The sequence below is a fragment of the Aulonocara sp. 'chitande type north' Nkhata Bay genome, linkage group LG20 (genome assembly GCF_057382095.1).
Source record: "Aulonocara sp. 'chitande type north' Nkhata Bay isolate Kocher_YH1m ecotype deep benthic linkage group LG20, A_spYH_male_GT1.1, whole genome shotgun sequence".
In the NCBI taxonomy this organism is placed as follows: Eukaryota; Metazoa; Chordata; class Actinopteri; order Cichliformes; family Cichlidae; genus Aulonocara; species Aulonocara sp. 'chitande type north' Nkhata Bay.
Window position 1 is genome coordinate 27742143 of NC_141363.1, and position 18915 is coordinate 27761057.

The following is an 18915-nucleotide window of genomic DNA, read 5'->3' on the forward strand; positions in this document are numbered from 1 at the left end:
CTAGGCGGAGTAGTCGAACGCAGATTCACTGAGCGCAGGGCAAGCTAGCGAGACAGAAGTTAAGCTCTCCTTGCAACATGGCAAATTGAACCTCCCCCACCCTCATTCAGATCTGGCATTTGGAACTATTTTGGTTTTCATGTGACGTATGACACTGAAGGAAGCGTGTCATGGACTAAAGTAAAACAGTATGTTGGATGTGCCACGCAATGCTCAATTACATTGGTGGGAACTACTGCGTTAGCGCAGTTAGCTCGTTAATGTGTTGACGCTGTCCAGCCCCACGCACGGGGCGATCCGTGGTAGCTCGTTAACGGAGATTTGCCGTGTTGTGGCGTTAACGTCATTTCAACGAGATTAACGCTGACAGCACTAGTGGGAACACAATAATTATGACTGCACATTTACTCCGACATCATCCTAGTGCAAAGACAAGTGGAAGCAGACAAAAACAACAAGCACGCATGATACAAACTTTACCCGAGTCATTTAGACAGCCGTTAGCACATGATTCTCCTTATGGGGACCTGATATGTTTAATATGCTGCTGAGAATATAGCCCAGAAGAAGCGTATAGTATAGCTTTTATTTTGGAAAGAGCCATTTCTCTGTAATAAACTCTCTTTTCCAAAGATGAGTGATTCCTCAATCAGATACAGGGCTCGCAAAATCGCTAGCCCGACGTCCCGGGGCTAGCGATTTTTCCAGTCGGGCTACCAAAATCTATCTCTGCCCTGCCCGTCGGGCTATCGTAGGAAGGAAAAATATATGTCAATGCTTTTGCATTCTTTCTAAATGTAGCTGGGTAATTATGTCATTGGCATTGGAGAGGACTGTCAATATGTGACATATTGAAATCGTGTTTGAATTTGCGCTTGTTTTTTGCTTTCACTTTAGAAATCGCGCGAACTGTGTATAGAGAGTGACAGTACTGATTGGTATGAGGCTAGAGGCTAAGATCCAGGTAGCACTGAGGGAGGTTAGCCAACTATCGGAGTTGCAGAAAGGCGCGATGAGGAAGGTGCCTAAGAAGTACAGGAAGCTGTCCATCCATTCCTGAGGCCTTGGAAACTGCCAAGCAACGACTCACAGCCTTGGCCAGCCGTTTGAGGAGGTACACCAGAGAGATAGAAGACAGGAGAATAAACCAGCTGTTCTCCACGGAACCAGCCAAGGTGTACTCTCAGTGGCAGGGGAACAATATGAGAACAGCACCACCAAGGCTGGAGACGGAACAATACTGGAAGAGCATATGGGAGAAGGACGCAACCCATAACGGCAATGCTCAGTGGCTAGTGGATCTGAGGGCAGACCATAGTGACCTTCCCGAACAGGGTCCAGTAACCATCACAGTGGCAGATATCCAAGAAAGGGTCTCCAGTATGAAAAGTTGGACAGCACCGGGCCCTGACATGGTTCACGCCCACTGGCTGAAGAAGCTGACTGCACTCCACGAGCGCCTGGCAGCACAAATGAACCAGCTGCTAGTTGACGAGAGACACCCGGAATGGCTAACCGAAGGCCGGACAGTCCTGATCCTCAAGGACCCCCAGAAGGGACCAGTCCCCTCCAACTACCAACCAATAACCTGCCTCAGCACCACGTGGAAGCTCCTGTCAGGCATCATATCGGCTAAGATGAACAGGCACATGGGTCAATACATGAGCGGGGCACAGAAAGGGATGGGCAAGAATACCAGAGGCGCAAAACACCAGCTACTGGCAGACCAAGCAGTCAGCCGAGACTGCAGGACCAGACTGACCAACCTGTGCACTGCCTGGATTGATTACAAGAAGGCCTATGACTCAATGCCCCACAGCTGGATCCTGGAATGCCTAGAACTACAGTGGGGCAAAAAAGTATTTAGTCAGCCACCGATTGTGCAAGTTCCCCCACTTAAAATGACGACAGAGGTCAGTAATTTGCACCAGAGGTACACTTCAACTGTGAGAGACAGAATGTGAAAAAAAAAATCCATGAATCCACATGGTAGGATTTGTAAAGAATTTATTCGTAAATTAGGGTGGAAAATAAGTATTTAGTCACCTCAAACAAGGAAAATCTCTGGCTCTCACAGACCTGTAACGTCTTCTGTAAGAAGCTTTTCTGTCCCCCACTCGTTACCTGTATGAATGGCACCTGTTTGAACTCATCATCTGTATAAAAGACACCTGTCCACAGCCTCAAACAGTCAGACTCCAAACTCCGCCATGGTCAAGACCAAAGAGCTTTCGAAGGACACCAGGAAAAGTATTGTAGACCTGCACCAGACTGGGAAGAGTGAATCTACAATAGGCAAGCAGCTTGGTGTGAAAAAATCAACTGTGGGAGCAATCATCAGAAAATGGAAGACATACAAGACCACTGATAATCTCCCTCGATCTGGGGCTCCACGCAAGATCTCATCCCGTGGGGTCAAAATGATCATGAGAACGGTGAGCAAAGATCCCAGAACCACACGGGGGGACCTGGTGAATGACCTGCAGAGAGCTGGGACCAAAGTAACAAAGGTCACCATCAGTAACACACTACAACGGCAGGGAATCAAATCCCGCAGTGCCAGACGTGTTCCGCTGCTGAAGCCAGTGCATGTCCAGGCCTGTCTGAAGTTTGCCAGAGAGCACATGGATGATACAGCAGAGGATTGGGAGAATGTCATGTGGTCAGATGAAACCAAAGTAGAACTTTTTGGTATAAACTCAACTCGTCGTGTTTGGAGGAAGAAGAATACTGAGTTGCATCCCAAGAACACCATACCTACTGTGAAGCATGGGGGTGGAAACATCATGCTATGGGGCTGTTTTTCTGCCAAGGGGACAGGATGACTGATCCGTGTTAAGGACAGAATGAATGGGGCCATGTATCGTGAGATTTTGAGCCAAAACCTCCTTCCATCAGTGAGAACTTTGAAGATGAAACGAGGCTGGGTCTTCCAACATGACAATGATCCAAAACACACCGCCCGGGCAACAAAGGAGTGGCTCCGTAAGAAGCATTTGAAAGTCCTGGAGTGGCCTAGCCAGTCTCCAGACCTCAACCCCATAGAAAATCTGTGGCGGGAGTTGAAAGTCCGTGTTGCTTGGCGACAGCCCCAAAACATCACTGCTCTCGAGAAGATCTGCATGGAGGAATGGGCCAAAATACCAGCTACTGTGTGGGCAAACCTGGTAAAGACCTATAGTAAACGTTTGACCTCTGTTATTGCCAACAAAGGTTATGTTACAAAGTATTGAGTTGTATTTTTGTTATTGACCAAATACTTATTTTCCACCCTGATTTACGAATAAATTCTTTACAAATCCTACCATGTGGATTCATGGATTTTTTTTTCACATTCTGTCTCTCACAGTTGAAGTGTACCTCTGGTGCAAATTACTGACCTCTGTCATCATTTTAGGTGGGGGAACTTGCACAATCGGTGGCTGACTAAATACTTTTTTGCCCCACTGTATATAAGATCAACAGGACCCTGAGAGCCTTCATCAGGAACTCAATGGGGATGTGGCGGACAACACTGGAGGCCAACCTCAAGCCCATAGCACAAGTCACCATCAAGTGCGGGATCTACCAAGGAGATGCTCTTACCCCACTGCTGTTCTGCATAGGCCTGAACCCCCTCAGTGAGATCATTGACAAGACTGGCTACGGATACCGACTACGGAATGGAGCAGTTGTCAGCCACCTCCTGTACATGGATGACATCAAGCTGTATGCCAAGAGTGAACGAGACATCGATTCACTGATCCACACCACCAGGTTATACAGCAATGACATCGGAATGTCGTTCGGGCTGGAGAAGTGTAGTCGGATGATAACAAAGAGAGGGAAGGTAGCCAGAACAGAGGGGATCAAACTACCAGAAGGCAACATTGCAGACATAGAGGACAGTTACAAGTACCTGGGGATCCCGCAGGCGAATGGGAACCATGAAGAGGCCACTAGGAAAGCTGTAACCACTGAGTACCTGCAGAGGGTCAGGCAAGTCCTGAGGAGTCAGCTGAACGGTAAGAACAAGATCCGGGCTATCAACACCTACACCCTGCCCGTGATCGGATACCCTGCTGGGGTAATAGGCTGACCAAAGGAGGAGATAGAAGCCACTGACATCAAGATAAGAAAGCTCCTTACCATGCATGGGGGGTTTCACTCCATGCACGGTACACAGTATGTACCACCGGCAGATAGAGGAGGTGGCTGATATCCAGAAATCCTACCAGTGGCTGGACAAAGCTGGACTGAAAGACAGCACGGAAGCACTAATCATGGCAGCACAGGAACAAGCTCTGAGCACAAGATCCATTGAGGCTGGGGTCTATCACACCAGGCAAGACCCCAGGTGCAGGCTGTGTAAAGATGCTCCATAGACAATCCAGCACATAACAGCAGGGCGCAAGATGCTAGCAGGCAAGGCATACATGGAACGCCATAACCAAGTGGCCGGCATAGTGTACAGGAACATCTGTGCCGAGTATAACCTGGAAATCCCGAGGTCAAAATGGGAGATGCCCCCAAGGGTGATGGAGAATGACTGAGCTAAGATCCTGTGGGACTTCCAGATACAGACGGACAAAATGGTGGTGGCTAACCAACCGGACATAGTGGTGGTAGACAAACAGAAGAAGACAGCCGTAGTGATCGATGTAGTGGTTCCGAATGACAGCACTAGGTGCGGTGACTTCCAAGCTAGGCGAGTGGCTCCAGCAGATCCTGGGAAAAACATCGGAGATCTCTGTCCAGAAGAGCGCAGTCCTAGGAACAGCTAAGATACTGCGCAGGACCCTCAAGCTCCCAGGCCTCTGGTAGAGGACCCGAGCTTGAAGGATTGACTGCCCGCAGGGGCGAGTGGGGAATTTTTTTTTTTTAATATATACATACTCTATATATCGCTATATGTGATGTTGAGATGAACTGCACTCCTGGAAGTGCTTACAAAATGGGTATTATTAAAACCTGATTCTTTGATCCCCATAACAGAACAGAGAAAACCCAACTCAGAGTGGTCAAAACATTTTATATTTAATTCAATCATCTTCCAGAAGAGAGAGCCTTGCACAGCCCAACGCCAATTGCAGAATCCCTAACATTAGAATCATAAAATGTGTCTCATATAGGTGTTATTTTGGTACTTTACACGTCACACAGTTTCAACAGCTCCTAATATGGTACAAGTTCCTCTTTTCTGTCTGGCTTCCCGTATTTATTAATATGCTTGTATAGCTCTAGACTAACTTCCTGTTTTTCAGTCTGGCTTTTGTAACCCCCAAATTACATTAATCCACTACAATTTTGGATGCATTAATACTGTGATTTGAAATGTCCTATAATTCAAATAGAACATCCAAAATGTATCCACTGATTGTGCAAATTGTCTTTCTGAAGTTGTAACTTTTATTAAATTGTCCTTACAGCTTATAGTCTGTAAGGACAATCAGCATAGAGCATACAAAATGAACGGTCAAGTCTCCAGTTCATGCTAATAAATAAGTAAATAAATAAATGGAAAACACCAGAGTGTGAGGTGACAGGGGACACTTTAGTGTACAGTGGTTCCTCGCTATAATGCAGCCTTTCGCGGCCTCGCTGTTTTTTTAGGTGCAATTTTCCATGCTTTTTTTTTTTTTTTTTTTTTTTTTTACAGTGCATTGTGTTCTGCGTCCTGATTGACAATGGTCTACAGCCAATCAATCTTGTGCCGTGTCTCCTGTACAGTACAGAATGCGTTCAGCTTGTCAAATTTACATAAATCTTTGTTCGCTAGCAGTGTGACTCTGAAGTGCTGTACTGTATGTTTGTAAGCTTTCTCCCCAACAAACACAACAATGTTGACAAAATGGTGTGTCAAAGGCACCTGCGGTAGCACCCAAAAGGCACAGGAAGATTTTATTTTATTTTTTTCAAAACAGTAGGGCAGGGTTTTTTTTAAAGATGTTTTCTAAGCTTTCTCTTTTTGTTTATGTCTTCTGTGATCTTTGGGGCTTGTTCTGAATTCTCACAAGAGGACAGTGTTGGCCAGGTAAATGTAGGTAATAAGACTGGGACTAGCCAGGATGACTCAGCCAGGACTGGTGTCCTACACCACCACATGTGTGCTGCTTAGCTGTCCAGTCCACTCAATACGGCTGAGGTATGAGGTATGTACTGTATGTGTGAACGAGAAGCTGTACGTTTTTTTAAATAACCATATGAATTATACTGGTGTTTCTGACTATCGCTCATTGTATTAGGGTGATTTAGAGAACTGTTTGCTCCCATTGATCTTTCTTCTGCCAATTAATTTTCATGGTAATACGATAACATGACATTGAGACTAACTGACGACTGTTTCCTCTTTTGTTTACTTACAATTATTTTACATATGATTTGACAGCGCATGATTTGTCAACTTCTATATTCTTCCCTCTCTGATATGTTAAGTTTGTTATTTTAGCCTAATAATGTCCTCCCTCACTAACATCTCTTTGAGCCTGAAAAGCCTCTTCTTCTTCTTCTGGGTCATCTTTTGGCTGTTCCCTTTTGGCGTCACCACAGTGGAGCATCTCCCTCCATCTTATACTACCTGTGACACACAAACCATCTTCGTATCTTTCTTTCCTGTAATATTCTCGATATTCACAAGCTATTGTGAAGAGCTATTTGTGTATATGAGCTATTTGTATATATTAGAGCTATTTCTTATATTTTGTAACTTTGGAATATATTGTATTATTTAATTTAGTTCAGTTTGTTACTGTTCTTATTGTCTGGGAGCAACTGTAACCACATAATTTCCTGAGGCATTAATTCTGATTTCATGACAAGCCTCCTCTTTGGTCTCACTCTTTTCCTCCTGCCTGGCAGCTCCATAGCAGATCAACATTGGTCTTCTGCTTGACTATCTCCAGATCTGCATAGAAATTTCATTGTCCTATATTTGGAAGATTGCTTTTGAAATGTTTAGATTGGTTTTTTTTGTATATTGAAAGCTATGTCAATGATTAAACATGAATATATAAATACTTATTTGTGTGATCTGTAATTTGGAACAGAAAATGCAAAACATGAAAAAAGTCTTAGTATTGGCTAGTTAAAAAATGTTTTTTTAATCAAGCAGTTTAATTGAGTTAGTGATACCAGGAACCATAGTAGTCCATGGTCACATTGAAGGATCCCTGAAACTGCTGGCTAAGAAAAAATGGGTCCCGACAAAACGGTGTTCCTGTCTTTGGGAATGCATAGCAGTGGCAGACATGGGCTGAGGCTCACCTGCGGCTTGGCAGCGTGCAGTGGGGTCCTGCACGCTGCCCTCCAGCGGACGCAAGGCAGGTCCCGTGGGTGCGCAGAACCCAAACTCTACTACAGCAGGTCCCTCCTGCGCTCTGGCCACCGCCGACCTCTGACTCCGGCTGCAAGGGACTCTCCCACATGCTGTCCGCTGGCTTAGGTCAAGCACCACAGTCCAGCACCTTGACCCCCGGGTCCGGCAGAGCAGGTCCCTCTGGTGCTCTGTCCAATGGGTTGGGCTGAGCAGGTGGTGGAAACTGAGGTTGCTCGACTGCCCTCCTCTGTGGAACAGGAACAGGTGAAGGCACCTGCCGGTCACCAACCGCCTCCCATCTGTGGATGGGGGTGAGGTCAGCAGTCCGGAGCAGTCCGGATATCAGCCACTCCACTGCAGTCAAGGGACACCGGTGGTGTCGGCCAGGAGCAGACTTTAGCAGCCAGACTCTATATCAGGTGTATCTGGTGCTCACTCCGGTTCTCCAGTTCCTCCACCTCTCGGGGCGACACCGCTGCCTTCTCCCTCTGCGTGGCCACCAGCTCAGCCACCATTTCAGGATCCAGTTCAATCCTTTTATATGCAGGGGAGAAAGATGCAGCTCAGGTGTGTCCGCCTCCCCCGCAGCCTCACCACCGACCACGCCACAGAGACCTACCACAGGTGTAACACAGCATCACTGGTCAGTAAAGCCCAACAACAACTACTTCCTCCGCAAGCTGAGGAGAGCACCTCAACACCTATTATGAGCACCTTCTACAGAGGCACTGTTGAGAGTATTCTCACCAGCTGCATCACTGTGTGGTATGACTCTTGCAAAAAGCTGCATCGAGTAGTGAGAACATCCGAAAGGATCGTGGGCGCTTCTTTTCTCTCCCTCCAGGATATCTATTGCACACACCTCACCTGAAAAGCCCTCTACATTACAGGTGACTCCACTCATCTGTCCAACAGCTTCTTCAGTTTGCTGCCATAAGCAATGCACTTGATTTCTTCTTATGGTTGCCTTTGTCTTCACAGTTACCTTCATTTCCCACTTACTAACCTTCAGCACTTCCCGATTCACTAAATTACCTCCATCTGTGCTCTTCTCTCGCTCATTTTCTTCATCAGCTGATAAAAGTACCCCTTGCATCTTATCAATACACTTTTTCATCCCTTTACTAGTCAATTTCCCTACATTTTATGTCAGGTCTGTAGTAAGAAGCGGACCCAAACACAGTGGTGATTTCCCCAAATTCCACCCAGTGCTTGTGTCCATGGCATGAATCGTGAATCTTCAATTCTCTGTACAATGGCTCCGCCCCCATGACAAACTCCATTCCCAAATCTTAGTGAGAAAAAAAAACATCAGTCTATCGGGCAAGCAGTGCGCACACAAAGTTTTCACTAGCGAACAGGGGCTTTAATGACAAGTAAACTCAACGATCTGGCATCGACTGAAGCTCAGCCACACAGTTAAGTAGGGAGGCTGATGACGATGACAATCAGCTGCAGCTGGTGAGGGCTGTGAGCAGCAGGTGTGGCAGACTTCAGCCTGGGAATACTTCTCGGTCAAATGACGCTTGAAACCAGACTTCCGGACACACACATCAAAACACAGAAACACACAAACAGGGTAGGGAACTGGGAGGTGAGCCGAGACAAAACAAATCACACAGACATAACGGGCAGGTCGAACGGCGAGGACATTTAAATTCACTTCCTTGCCTTTCATTCTCTCTCACCGGTTCTGAACATGCATTCACCCGCTCCTCTAGTTCTGTCTTTAACCAACAATATCACAACCCAGGCCCTGACCGGTCGAGTATTGAAATGTTGATGATGTGCATGTTTGGTAAAGAATCAAACAGGGGCATCTGGGCTTGTGGCTGGCATTAGGACTACACTGGCTTGTGGCCATCTTGACTTTTTGATTTAAAATCCACTGTGGGGTTGTGTGGAGGCAAAATTACAGTCTTTGTCCAGCAAATTTTGGACCTGACTCTATAGGCTCATCCGTACTGGCTTCACCTGGGATACATGAAAAACATTATGGATCTTGATGTTGTGGGAAGATTCAAATAAACAGTTACAGGGTTGATGATAGACTGCATTTCAAAAGGACCACTTGTAAGAGAGCCAAACCTTCTGGCCAGCTTGGTAGGAGGGAGCTGGAACACAACGTTGATCAGCCAGATGCTTGTTGTGTTACACTGACCTGAGGAAAGCTGCCTGTGTGGTCCTCCATAAACGGTGGTAGCGGTGCGTGTGTTGCTGCATGGAGGGTACAGCCAGTTCTCCCTCTGTGATGGTCAGAAGAAGAGGTTGGTATCCCAGGGACGCCTCAAAAGGTGACCCTGAATCCTCCCTTAGTTATGCTGCAATAGACGTAGGCTGCCAGGGGATTCCCATGATGCATTGAGTTTTTCCTTTCCAGTCACCTTTCTCACTCACTATGTGTTAACCCTTTAAAACTGGTCGGAGTGAGTACGCTCTGTTTTGCGTAACTAGTTTTAAATCCCTGTAGAACTGCAACCACATAAGCTAGCTCAATAATTTTTTTTTGCATAAGAAACCGGAGGAGTTGTACTTACATCTTATGCCATCAGCTTGCCATAGGTCACGGTTTCCTTCCACATATAGCTTTGCAAAACAAAGACATAATATTCCAGAAACACGCTTCGCCAATCCGATCAGCTATTCATAACACTTCCTAGTTGGAATAGAGGTCAGCGTGAGCTATCGCATGTCCACCATTACCTGCCCAAAACCGGAAGTGACGTCATTTTCACAGAAAATGTAGTTTTTTTTTACCTTTGGGGCCTTATAAGCCTACACTGGTGTTTTTAAAAGTCATGTTTGACTTTATGCTTTTCTGTATAGTTTCTGGGATGCTTAGAACTCAAATTGCACTGCAGGAAATAGTTTAATTTGATGCACATGGAGGTTTTTTGCAAATTTGCATTATAATGGGGTGGCTGTAGCTCAGGCGGTAAAGCTGATCGGAAGGTTGGTGGTTCGATTCCCCTAGTCTGCATGCCAAATATCCTTGGGCAAGATATTAACCCCAAAATTGCTCTCCGATGCATACATCGGCGTATGAATGTGTGTGAATGTTACTTAGAAAGCACTTAGATCAATGTGCTTGTGCGAATGGGTGTGAATGGGTGAATGCACAAGTTGTGTAAAGCGCTTTGAGTGCTCAGAAGAGTAGAAAAGCGCTATATAAGAACGAGTCCATTTACCGTTTAATATTTTTTCTTCGTTTTTCCTGCAGTATATAAAAATTGGTGTATCTCCAAAATAAAACTATGAAGACACTCAAAATAAATTTCCTGTTGTTGGAAACTATTTTGTGCAACTTTTTTGTATTTCCAGTTTTGAGGGATAAACCTCTTAAATTTCTCTAACTAGAAATATATGTAAAAGTATATATTTCTTTTTTGTAGTTTATTGCACTTTTTTGCAATTTGCGTAACTATTATGCACTTAATGCATACATATTATTAAAGTTTGGGCTATAATGGTTGTATTAATGTATAGCAACTTGAAATGCTCCCAAAAATGGCACTACAGCATGTAAAAATATAAAGATAAGCTCTGGCGGACTTGGTTCTATGGTAGGTCTTAAAGGGTTAATAGACCTCTCTGCATTGAATCATACTTGTTATTAATCTCTGTCTCTCTTCCTTTATCCTGTCTTCCTTCTCTCACCCCAACCAGTCGCAGCAGATGGCCCCGCCCCTCCCTGAGCCTGGTTTTGCCGGAGGTTTCTTCCTGTTAAAACTGAGTTTTTCCTTCCCACTGTTGCCAAAGTGCTTGCTCGTAGGGGGTCATATGATTGTTGGGTTTTTTTCTGTTGTATAATTGTACGATCTACAATTGAATTAAATTGACCCTGCAAGGGTTCAGAGAGGGGGATTAATGGAAGCCCCAACCTCTTGGCGAGGGTCTCATTGATAAAATGTTGTTCTGCCCTAGAGTCAACACATTTTCAGTCAGGCCTGTCAGTATCCCCACAGCTACTGATGGGCAGCATCTTTTAGCTGCGAGGGGCAGGAATCTGCAAAATGCCCCTTCTTTTCACCTACAATCTATCTTATTCTTCAATCAGGGTAGGACAGCTTGGCATGGCCGAACTGCATTGGCTATTCCTACCAGTCCACCTGCTCGTGTTCCACCTAGCGCCGGTCTGCAGACAGAGACCCTTTCCAGGGGCTCGAGCTTCTACCAGCCTGCCGAGGTCCACCAGTCCATTTTCCATACTCATGCATATGATCATCTGCCCTGACACACATAGCAATGAAAGCATCCAAAGATTTGGGCATTTCTTTTGTAGCCAACTCACATTTAAACTCCTCATTTAGGCTGTTCAGGAATGCTCCAGGGAGCGCTTTCTCCTCCCAACCCATCTCCTCACCCAAAACCCAGAAGTCCACTGAGAAATCTGCCATGCTTTTTCTGCAACCTTTATCAAAAACCTTTATCAGAATTTAGCCAAAAGGTCATTATATCATCACTTATTATGATGGCGGCGCGTGAACAACGCGAGGCTCAGTGTCTCTCCAGAATCTGCTATTTAGCGGTTTTTTATCTACTTTTAACCGGATTATTCGTCCAGAATTGCTGTGCGTTGCTGACCTACAGCAGACAAGAGCTTCTGGACATCTGGACTCATAACTCCAACAGTTTTATCGCCGATCTCCGACTCATCCCAGAGATCTCCAGGACACCGGAGGCTGCCCACTCTCCCTGGCCGGGCGGAAGTGCACGCAGACGGCGCAGAGATCGTAAACAAAGGCGAGGTAGGCGCGGAGGGCTACGGGCTACGGGCTAAGCTAAAGCTAACACCACACCGGCTGCCTTTACCCAGTATTTTCCTCGCCAATGTCCGTTCTCTGGCAAACAAAATGGATGAGATACGGCTCTCCATCACTAACAACTGACGGATTATGGACTCAAATGTCATGTTTTTCACCGAAACATGGTTGAACAACAGCTGCCTGGACAATGTTATCGAGTTAGCAGGACGCCACACACACTGAGCCGACAGGCTAGCAGATGACTCCGGCAAGACCAGAGGTGGAGGTTTGTGCATTTACATTAACAATGCTTGGTGCATGAACTCCACTACTACTGAGAGTCACTGCTCACCTAATGCGGAGTTTTTAATGGTCAAATGCAGACCTTATTATCTCCCCAGAAAACTCACTTCGATCATACTCACTGCCGTGTATATCCCCCCCGATGCTAATGCTAGGTTGGCCATGAAAGAACTTTCTGCAGCCATTAACAAACACCATAATAAACACCCCAAGGCTGCTTTTATTGTTGCTGGCGACTTCAACCACACCAACTTAAAGACAGTCCTCCCCAGATTCCACCAACATGTCTCCTGCCACACCAGAGGAGACAAGACTTTAGACCATGTGTATTCCAACCTGGCTGGAGCCTACAAAGCCACACCCCTCCCCCACATTGGACAATCGGACCATCTCTCCCTGTTCCTCACACCTAGGTATTCACCACTCATCCAACGTGTGAAACCTGCTGTGAGGACAATTAAAGTGTGGCCAGAGGGGGCAGACGCAGTGCTCCAGGACAGATTTAAAAACACAGACTGGAATATGTTCACCCACACAGACCTGGACCAGTACGCCTCATCTGTACTGGATTACATCTCCGAAACCACAGACAGTGTCACCACCCAGAAACGGATCACCATGTACCCCAACCAGAAGCCTTGGATGAACCGGGATGTTCGTCTCCTCCTGAAGGCCCGCAACACTGCCTTTAGGTCAGGAGATGCACACGCCTACAGTACAGCCAGGGCTAATCTAAAGAAGGGCATCAAAAAAGCCAAACACCATTACAAAAAGAAGGTAGAAGAACACTTCTCCAACTCCAACCCCCGACGCATGTGGCAAGGACTCCAGACCATTACAGACTACAGGACCACCAAACCCTCCCCCGCATCCTCTGATGTCTCCTTCCTCAACGAGCTCAACAACTTTTATGCTCGTTTTGACCGAGGGAACCCCACAACCACAACCAAAGCAGACATGACGCCAGACCACCAACCTCTGACTCTCTCCCCCACCGATGTAGGAGCGGTGCTGAGCAGGATCAATGTCCACAAGGCTGCAGGTCCTGATGGCATCCCCGGGCGTGTTCTCAGAGCGTGTTCTGGGGAGCTTGCAGGAGTGCTCACAGACATATTCAATCTGTCCTTGGCCCACGCTGTGGTACCGGCCTGCTTCAAATCCACCTCCATCGTCCCGATACCCAAAAACTCCAACCCATCTTGCCTCAATGACTACCGCCCAGTAGCACTCACCCCCATCATCACTAAGTGCTTAGAGCAGCTGGTCCTAGCACACTTTATATCCTGTCTCCCCCCCACCCTGGACCCCCACCAATTCGCATACCGCCAGAACAGGAGCACAGAGGATGCAGTCTCCATCGCACTGCACTCTGTCCTCTCACACCTGGACAACAACAACACATACGCCAGAATGCTGTTTATAGACTTCAGTTCAGCATTCAATACAATCCACCTCTCACAACTCATCAGGAAACTGACAGACCTGAGCATCAGTTCCCTCATCTGCAAATGGTTACTGGACTTCCTGACCAACCGCCCCCAACATGTCCGGCTGGATAATCGCTGCTCATCTACAATCACAATGAACACCAGTGTACCACAAGGCTGTGTGATGAGCCCTTTCCTCTACTCCCTCTTCACCCACGACTGCAGACCTGCTGATGGTTCCAACACCATCATTAAGTTTGCAGATGACACCACGGTGATTGGCCTCATCAGTGACAACGATGAGGCCGCCTACAGGGAGGAGGTGGATCGTCTGGCTGAGTGGTGCGACAGAAACAACCTGCTGCTTAACACCGAGAAGACTAAGGAGCTCATCGTGGACTACAGGAGGAATGCTGACCCACATCCACCCATCCACATTAAGGGGACGGCTGTGGAGCGTGTGAGCAGCTTCAAGTTCCTGGGAGTCCACATCTCCGAGGATCTCATCTGGATGACCAACTGCTCCAAGCTGGTCAAGAAGGCTCACCAGCGCCTCTTCTTCTTGAGGACTCTGAGGAAGAACCACCTGTCCTCAGACATCCTGGTGAACTTCTATCGCTGTACCATCGAGAGCATCCTGACCAACTGTATAACAGTCTGGTATGGGAACTGCTCTGCCTCGGACCGGAAGGCGTTGCAGAGGGTCGTGAAAACTGCCCAGCGCCTCGCTGGAGCACCACTTCCTGCCATAAAAGACATCTACAGGAAGCGGTGTCTGAAAAGGGCTGGGAAAATCATCAAAGACCCCAGTCACCCATCACATGGATTCTTCACCCTCCTGCCCTCTGGGAGGCGCTACAGGAGCCTCCGGACTAGGACCACCAGGTACCGGAACAGCATCTTCCCCACAGCTGTCAGACTCCTGAACTCTGCCTCCTGACATCTGACCCACGTTAAACTCATGGACTGAACATACACACACACACAATGGACAACTGTACCCTCAAACACACAATAATAACATGGACTGAACCACCACTCACAACCACTAGCACTTTATATAGCCTCTGTAGAAATTATCCACACCCTCACTTATCTTAACTGCACTACTGTATAGCTCTGTGTAAACAATCATTCTGTACATATGATAATTTTTAACCCTACAACTGTTTACAACTTGCATAGTTCCCATTTCTGTATAGCTGTATATCTCAGATGTCTGTAAAGTTATTTATTTCATATTCTGTATAGTTTTTCATATTTATATCCTGTTCATATCCTGTACATAGCTTGTACTCACTACAGCCTGTACATACCTATAGTTATAGAATATTCACAACATACTTCATACCGTGTACATTATAACAAACCATAATAGACCCATTTCTGTAATATACTTACATATCTATATTATTGCTAATATATATTGTAATATATCTATATCACTAAAGCACTTCTGGATGGATGCAAACTGCATTTCGTTGCCCTGTACCTGTGCATGTGCAATGACAATAAAGTTGAATTCTAATTCTAATTCTAATATGAGATCTCTGGGTGAGTCCTTGGTACTGCTTGTGCTCATTTCAGCGCTCGCCCCGTCACCAGTTCCACCACAAATGAAACCTTGGCACAGTCTGAAGCATAGGCTTGACTCTGCTGTCTGAAAAGCACATTGCATGAGAAAACCTGCACTTTTATCCAACTCTGTCAATATTTTTTCCGACACCAGCAGCGGATGCTCCCAAGGAAAGGGTGAAGGGGAGGTAGAGGACAGGCAGCAGGAAGGCAGAGAGGGTGGAACATTTTCTGCCATGGTGAGGTTGAAACATACATTTCAGTTTGGTAACAACCTGGAGGAGCACATTCTGTTCCTTTGAGATATGCTGCAGCATTTTCTTATGGCGATCCAAAAAATCTGCCTGAAGTGACAGCTCTCGCTGAACAGGGCTCGAGTCCACTGGGTCCTTTGCTGGCTGGATCATTCTGTCAGGTCTGTGGTAAGAAGCGAACCCAAACGCAGCACTCTTCCAACACAAAGTTTTCACTAGCGAACTGGGGATGTACTGACGAGTAAACTCAACGATCCAGCTTCGAATGAAGCTCTGTCACACAGTTAAAATAGGGAGGCTGCTGACGATGACAATCAGCTCCAGCTGGCGAGGGCTGATGAGCAGCAAGTGTGGCCGACTTCAGCCTGGGAATACTTCCCGGTCAAATGACACTTGAAACTGGACTTCCGGAAACACACACATCAAAACTAGAGATGGCACGATACCACTTTTTTATGTCCGATACCGATACCGATATCATAAATTTGGATATCTGCCGATACCGATATGAATCCGATATAGTGTGTTTTAATCAATAAAACTGTTTTTTTAAAAATATCTTGCTGCATTTTGTATAAGTTCATACTCAAGTTTAAAACAACAACTACACTAAAGCTATTCTGTTATACCTATATGCAAAAAAAAAATATTTATAGTTCAGCAATACTGATCAATCTAATAAACTTAAACCTACACCATCCTCCCTATTCTGGTATTTTAAAGAGTACTTAGCGTAAATATTAAGCAACCTAACTAATAGGGTTCCAACTCCCAGCAACAACAAAAATAAATAAATAAAAAATAGGGAACCACCCCTCACGCTCCACCTCATGATGCTTAATCAACGTAATCAACCTTAATTTGATGCAGTGTGAAAAAAAAAATGCACAGAAATCAATTATTTTTCAAGAAATATTAAATAGATTCAACATCTTTCTTCAACAAAATTGCAGACTGTACAGATGGTACCTTCCCAAAGGAAAAAGTACTATAGCTTACTAGGGTATATATATTAGACTTAATAGTCACTATATACAGTAATTGACTTCTATTCATTTTACATCAAATTAAAACTTTCGGTGTAAGATTCGGATAATTATTTATTAAAAGCTAGACATTTTAAATGAGAATAAGAAAGAAAAGTATGTCTTTGTGCCCCCTTTTCCCTGTTAATGCCCTATCGGCCCCCCTGGCTAAACTTTGCTAGATCCGCCCCTGCACAGTTACCAGCCGTCAGCTACATAGAAAAAGATCCTCGAGTAGAAAGTAATAATAAATAAATTCTAACAACAGCTGATCAAGCTTAAACGTGCTGCTGTTGTTTAGCCGCTGGTTTCCTCTTTCTGGTGCAAAGTGGGCCAAAAACAAACCAGAGAGATGGACTCGCAACAGAAAAGCCGATCAGCTGATCATTAAGCAGTTTCATGATTGAAGTAGCAGCAAGAAGAGGCAGTCGCTCCATATATCGCTTGTTAAGCTTAACGCAGGAATGCTTTACAAACATTCAGAGATGGACTTACACACTTGCTTTACTTCTCTCGGGGATAACTTTGTCGGAGATGAAATGCCGGTTGCTAGCGAAGCTCCAAATGCTATCCAGACCATCGACAGGTCCCGCATGCCACAGCCGCTCTATCACGTGATGCATACTGCTCCGACGTGCTAACTTTCTGAGGTGAGTTACGGCGTATTGCAAGTTTTGTGAGGTGCTTTCGTGATATTTAATGGATCGGATTACATTTTTTATTTTTCTCCGATATCCGATCCAGTAATTTAGGTCAGTATCGGACCGATACCGATACGTAATATCGGATCGGTCCATCTCTAATCAAAACACAGAAACACACAAACAGGGAAATAGAGAACCGGGAAGGGAGCCGAGACAAAACAAAGCACATGGACACAACGGGCAGGTCAACCGGCGAGGACATTTTAATTCACTTCCATGCCTTTCATTCTCTCTCACCGGTTCTGAACATGCATTCACCTCTAGTTTTGTCTAGCCAACAATATCACAACCCAGGCCCTGACCGGTCGGGTACGGAAATGTTGATGATGTGCATGTTTGATTTGGCAAAAACTCAAACGGGCATCTGGGCTTGTGGCTGGCATTAGGACTAAACTGGCTTGTGGCCATCCCCCTACCTGGGTTCAATTACATCACATCTTGACTTTTTGATTTAAAATCCACTGTGGGGTTGTGTGGAGGCAAAATTACAGTCTTTCTCCAGCAAATTCTGGATATGACTCTAAGACATTGATTTTTAAAATAAAGGTACTGTTATGGCAATAGCTTAAGAAAATGCACTTGAAGACATTAAAAATCCTCTTTTTTAACATTATATAGAGGACATGGCAGTATGAAACATATACAAAAACCCACACACCTACAGTCGATTTAGAATCACTAATTAACATAACGACATACATGTCTTTTATAAGAGACAGATAAGACGAAGCTGGAGTACCCAGAGAGAACCGCCAATCCCCACACAGAAAGGCCCAGGCTGCATTCAAACCCTGGAGCTTATAGTATGAGGCACCAGTGCCACCACACCACCATGCTATCTGAAAGCAAATGCCAAATGTCTAGCAAGTGATAGTTTAATCTTTGATGTTTGTTTTTTTTAAAGGATCAGTGCATAGGATTTATAGGCATTTAGCCATAAGTTTACAAATTCAAACTCACTAAATATACCTTTCACTTTCCAAAACGCAAATGCCTAGGGGAGCCAGCATAACAGAAGAAGACCCATCCAGGTCATCGTACTATAAGGAGCTTGGAAAGAAAAGCGTCTGGACTTCTTTAGGTTGCTTGAAGACGTTTCACCTCTCATCCGAGAAGCTTCTTCAGTTCTAGGGTCAAATGGTGGGGAGTCCCAGATTTAAGCACCGTGGGAGTGTCTCCTCAAGAGGGACAATGGATACCCTATGATTCTCTACCTAAGCATACGAGCCGAGGTGTGAAAACAGGTGTGGGTCACAATCAGCCACGGTTTCGGGTGAGCTCATTGTGAAACCCAGCCCCACCCTATCATGTGATTTCCTGAGGTCAGATGGCCCAGGGTGTGAGTGGGCGTTAAGGCGTCTGGGAAGGGATCTCAAAACTGGATTATAGATGGCAGACAGTTGGTGTCGTAAGCCACTGCCTCTGTTCAAAGATGGTCGCTCACAGTGGACATACTGTCAAATGGCTTCTTTCACTCCTTTTTCAAACCATCTGTCTTCTCTGTCCAATATGTGAACATTGGCATCCTCGAAAGAGTGACCTTTGACCTTTAGATGCAGATGGACCACCAAGTCTTGTCCCGTGGAGG